Source organism: Notolabrus celidotus, unplaced genomic scaffold (assembly GCF_009762535.1).
Source record: "Notolabrus celidotus isolate fNotCel1 unplaced genomic scaffold, fNotCel1.pri scaffold_213_arrow_ctg1, whole genome shotgun sequence".
In the NCBI taxonomy this organism is placed as follows: Eukaryota; Metazoa; Chordata; class Actinopteri; order Labriformes; family Labridae; genus Notolabrus; species Notolabrus celidotus.
Window position 1 is genome coordinate 7,848 of NW_023260066.1, and position 5,444 is coordinate 13,291.

Genomic DNA, 5,444 nt, shown 5'->3' on the forward strand with positions numbered 1-5,444 from the left:
AAAGTAAGACGACCTTTGACCCTGCGTGGAGCAGCTGATGAGTCCTGCTGTTGTTGTCATGAGTTACTGATGATCTGATGTCAGATAGAGACCTGCAGGAGCTCGGCTGATTAAGAACACACAACATGTTGTCAGTACTCTGTAAAGTGTGTTAAACTGACTCACCTAAAGGTTCCAGCTGCAGCTCTGCTTCCTCCTCCTCGTCTTCAGAACTTCCTGCACCGGATCACCTGGGACCTGGATTCACACGGGGTTAAAAACCCAGACGTCCTCCAAACTCTCACCATCCTCTCTGATTCAAACCCTGCGTTCCTTCATGCATACTTTAACTCTTTAACATATAAACGACTCCAGCTGTCTGTCACTGATGATGCATACTGCATGTTTTAAACATGATCAGAGCCTGACACGTTACACTGTCAACCCTTTACTCAAACGTCTGTATCAGTCTGAGTTAAATCTTTATCACTGTATCACGTTTCCTCTCCCTGATTGTTCCTGTTCTCCTTTCTTCTGTTGCTGATTTAAGGCTGCGTGTATTTCCTCTTCTGATCCGATACAATCACTGCTCTTTTTTTATCACCTTGAAAATAAGTTGCAAAAGCTGCCAAAACCTTTCAGAGTAAGACCTTAAACAGAGAGAGATGAACTGTTAGGGATCTGCAGATTTACAGCAGGAGGTTCATTTTAAGTTTCTGGTCCAGCAGAGGAAGTTTGGGCGCTTTGGTTCCCGCTGTGAGCTGCTCTCCTCTGCCTCTTCCTCCGTCTGTGGTCAGCGCGCTCATCAGTGGGCGAGCGGGGTTACAGTGAAGCGTGGAGAGGAAGAGCCGGTGGAGGTGAAGATGTTGAACGGCTGTTTGACTTCACATCGACCGCTCGTTGAAACGGTGCGGTGACGGACGACCAATCAGATCCCTGCAGGAGGCTTTGGGGAGTTTTTGGTGAGGCGGTAAATTCCTCCCACACCCGTCTGAGACACTCCAAATCCTTCCTCTGCTCGAGTTCTGTGTTGCCCTTTCGCCTGCAAATCCCAGCTCGTACATTCGCAACGAGGGTCAGTGTGAGAGGGGAGCATGAGAGGATGGATTTTTGAAGCTTTCCTGAATGCATCTCTGCAAGGCTGCGATTTCTGTTTTCTAATTCAGCTCCAGAGCGAAGGCGAGGAGCGGCTGCTTTCACCCCGTGTGGGAGGAAGAGGAGAGGAAGAGCGGCTAATTATTTATCTGTTCAGAGGAACACGTGGGACCGGGACTAGCTGTCCCCAGGCCCTGCCTCTTTCAGGGTCAGCACGTGATCAAACCTGAATCACCTCCGATAAAAACCTCCTCTCGTAGAGTGATCCTGCAGCGAGGAGGTCAGAGGTCAAACGCTGTAAATCTGACTGAGGTCTCCCACTGAGAACATTTCTCACACTAATGTGTGTGTTTTCATTCGGCCTGCAGAAACAGAGCGGCTCACCTCCACACGGCCGCTCTCATTAGAACAACAGCAGCAGACAGCAGCTCACAGAGGCTCACAGAGGCTAAAGGTGAGCGTACACCGCTAACCTTCAGCACAGAGCCCCGCCCCCTCTGCTCCACGCACTCCTTCCTTCTTCAGCTTCAGGTTCAGAGACAGAACCTGGACTCAAATTAACTACTTTTAAACTCTCTGTTCAACTTTTAGATTCCATTTTACTCCAGAAACAGCTTCACTGCTCTGTTTCACATCCCCAGACCTCTGGTGTCTGTACGGAGAGCAGAATCAGGAGGAACACAGTCCAGCGTAAAGACATCCGGACTCCTGTGGTAATCTGAGGAGCAGCTAACAATCTGTTCTACATTAAACATTCACACTGAGACACAGATCTGCTTGATGCTGAGTCACTAAAGACAATCAGCGCTTAGATTTCCTGACTTCCCTGAACGCAGCATCAGAAATGATGGATCCCACCTCCATTCAACAAACAAACATTGTAGACGTAGTTTTCTTCTCCTCTTGAGGACAGACCTGACAAAGCTTTTTACTTTCAGCTACAACTAACCTGTAATTACAGATTCTGATTCAGACACATGTTGAATCTGGATCTCAGGGTCTGGGTTCTAGTCTGAGAAGGGTTCTGGTCTCTGTAGTCTGAGGAGTATCCACCAATCAGGTGTCAGAAGGAGAAAAAGTCTGTATGGAGAGCAACAGCAGGTGTTCTAGAACTCTGACATCATCAAAGACAGAGTTCCAGAATTCTGTCTTTGATGATGTCAGAATTCTGTCTTTGATGATGTCAGAATTCTGTCTTTGATGATGTCAGAATTCTGTCTTTGATGATGTCAGAATTATGTCTTTGATGATGTCAGAGTTCTGTCTTTGATGTCATAATTCTGTCTTTGGTGATGTCAGAGTTCTGTCTTTGATGTCAGAATTCTGTCTTTGATGTCAGAATTCTGTCTTTGATGATGTCATAATTATGTCTTTGATGTCAGAATTCTGTCTATGATTATGTCAGAGTTCTGTCTTTGATGTCAGAATTCTGTCTTTGATGATGTCATAATTCTGTCTTTGATGATGTCATAATTCTGTCTTTGATGATGTCATAATTCTGTCTTTGATGATGTCAGAATTCTGTCTTTGATGATGTCAGAATTCTGAGAAGAAATGGAACATTCCATGAAGAAGGTCAGAGCTAAAGAAACATCAGAGTCTCTAATCCTCTTTCATAGACCTCCATTCAACAAACAAACATTGTAGACGTAGTTTTCTTCTCCTCTTGAGGACAGACCTGACAAAGCTGGACTTTGGACTTTGGACTAATCTGCATCATGATGTTGTTATTTCAGCAAACAGAAGACCCGTTCACTAAAGTTTGAAGAATTGCCATGCAGAGATACGTCAGTGTTTCCCTCATTTTTTGAGTAGTTTCTGAAAACCTGTGTCTGAAACCTTTCCTCAAAGAACTACAGTTTCCGGATGACCCACATTGGTGTGGACGAGGCCTGAGAACACACGTTGGATTTCTTAGTTGCTAATTGGACTGTGAACGACGCCGCTGTGAGGGCAGCTCGTTTTGGCCTCTGTCTGAGTTTGGTGAGGTCGTCATCACACAGCAGGGTCAGGTGTGTGTGTGCCTGACTGTGTCTGATTTGGAGCAGGTGTGTGTGAAGCTTATATTTACTCCTGTAGGCTCCAGATCCCTGAGCACTGACTCATTAGCTCACCTTCTGAGGTGGTGAGAGGTCGGCCTTGTGTTGGCGGCATAGCGTGTGTCTGCATGAACGCCACGTTCTCCTTCAGTGTGTTTAACTTGTGTTTCATGTTTCAGGAAGAAGGAAGCTGGTTGACACTTGTCCTGCATGATCAGGTTTCAGTTCTTTTATCTGAGCCTTGTTTCGTTGAGGGAGCTCTGCATCTCAGCTCCATGTGATTTAGGTTCCCCTCTCTCCTCTCAGCGCTTGTGGTTGTTGTGGTTATTCCTTCAGGGGAACTTTAAGAACCCCTTTGTCCCCATGAGTCCTACTTCCCCTTGGATCCTAAAAGCAGCACATGGTAGAGGAAGTCCTGGCTGGTTGTTAATTGCTCAATGCTAGCCGTGGTTAAATGTAATTTTACTTCCATGATTTCTTATTTTTGGAGTAAACTCGAGTCGGACATGTTTGTTCTGAAACAGTGTTTTTCCTGAATTGAAGCAAAGGGACCAAAACAACCTCAGGTGATAACTTTTAGACCAATTTGTTCAGAGCTCCAAATACTCTCAGAGAAATGAGACCTCTAAAATAAAACACATTTAATAATCAATAAATCTGCAGCAGTTTATCAGCATGACTCTGCGTTCATCCTTACAGCGCTGCTCTCACAGAAAACTCCTCTCTCCACACACGGCTGTATTTTTGTACTTTTGGCTTCCCTTGTGTCATTTCCAACACAAGAACAGAGGTGGATTGTGGGTAAATCCCTCATGCACAGTGTGCAGAGCTGCAGGAGCTGCAGGAGTTCAGACGGTGAGCATGAAGGGCTGAGAAAGTTGGAGCGAGCCCTGCAGCAGTGTGAGGGTCCTGAAGAGGCTTACAGGGATGTGTCAGTGTGTGATGGTGGACACCGGGACCGGACCTCTGTGATTCAGAGTTTTTACACAAAGTTGTTTCAGAATTTATAGAGACTGTAAAAATATGTTTTCTTTTCTAAATGACTTCTTCTTCTCGTTCAGCCTCCACGACCCCACAGATAATCTGAACGTGTGGAGGAGTGTCCCAAACATCCCGTCAGACGGGTTCATCGTTTTCTGGAGGAAGATTTTCACATTTTTCAACGTGACTCTGTTCCAGAAACACAGAGACATGAATGGATGTAGTGTCCGTGACTTCACCGCCTGAAGCCGATCATGCTGAACTCAATCCAACGTCCGTCAAGCTTTTTAAACACTTTAAGAGTTTGAAGACTTTTCAGGAACTTTCTCTTTTAAATATTAAAACAGAAAAAAACAAGCTGTGACTTTTTCTCTCTGAGGAAAAACAAAAAGGTTTGAGTTCATGTCAGAGATTAAACACAGATCATACACTGACTTAAAACATCAACATCTGTCTGAGTCAGAGGATTATTAACTCCCTCAGATTATTAACCCCTTCAGCTCTGACACACACTCTCCATAAATACCCCTCTTTGGATCAGTCCTCATATTACCATTCTTACATTAATGCTGTTGTTAACCTACATATTTCACATTAAAGCATTAGCTTCTGTTTTTGGTTCTTGTTGACGTATTTTGGTGTAAAGTGTTTGTTTTGAGGGTTTCTTTGTTTACTCTTGAAGTCTGTGTGTTTGTTTACTGAATGTACTTCCTGTGTTTGTGTTTGAGGTCACTGGATTAAATAAAGAGATCGCTGCTTTAAATATGTTCCAAAAACACGAGTGACACGTCATCCCTGACATTCAACTCTCTCTCTGAAAAATCCTCTCAGGACACATCAGGAGTTTTCTGATTCAAAACATGAACGGTTACTGAAACATTATTTGTGTGAATGTTTTTTTTAACCTTACTAAAAAATATATTTTTTAACCTAACTTAAAAAAATGTATATTTTAGCACTTACTAAAAAAAATTGACCAATCTTTGTTTTTCTTACTCAGTGGAAGTTAAGTCTTATCCCAAATATTAAAGTGACTAACTGATAAAAAATCAAATTAAACTTGTTCTTCCAAAAAAAAGGGTCCTACATCTTTAACTCTTAGTGGTAGAAAATTAAAAAATAAACTGTCTTTTAACATTATTTGACCTCATGTTCTTTATGGGAAATTTTTTTGTATTTATATTATAAACATACTAAAATAATATAATAATGAAAGAATATTGAGACTGTTAATTTTCTCCCTTTAACTTTCTTTTAATTCATCATTTTAATATTGTATTGTTTTATCTTATAATTTCATCTTTACCTTTTTTATTGTCTTAACTCGTATTTTATCTTTTATTTACTTAT

The 5,444-nt window shown here is 42.5% G+C and overlaps 1 long non-coding RNA gene across 1 annotated transcript; it reads left to right on the forward strand.

Annotated features, from left to right (window-relative positions):
• Positions 1-3,114: 3,114 nt before the first annotated feature.
• Positions 3,115-4,955, forward strand: LOC117809049. The gene is made up of 3 exons (XR_004630428.1): positions 3,115-3,679; positions 3,813-3,968; positions 4,175-4,955. It is a non-coding gene; the product is annotated as an uncharacterized LOC117809049 (long non-coding RNA).
• The last annotated feature ends 489 nt before the right edge of the window (positions 4,956-5,444 follow it).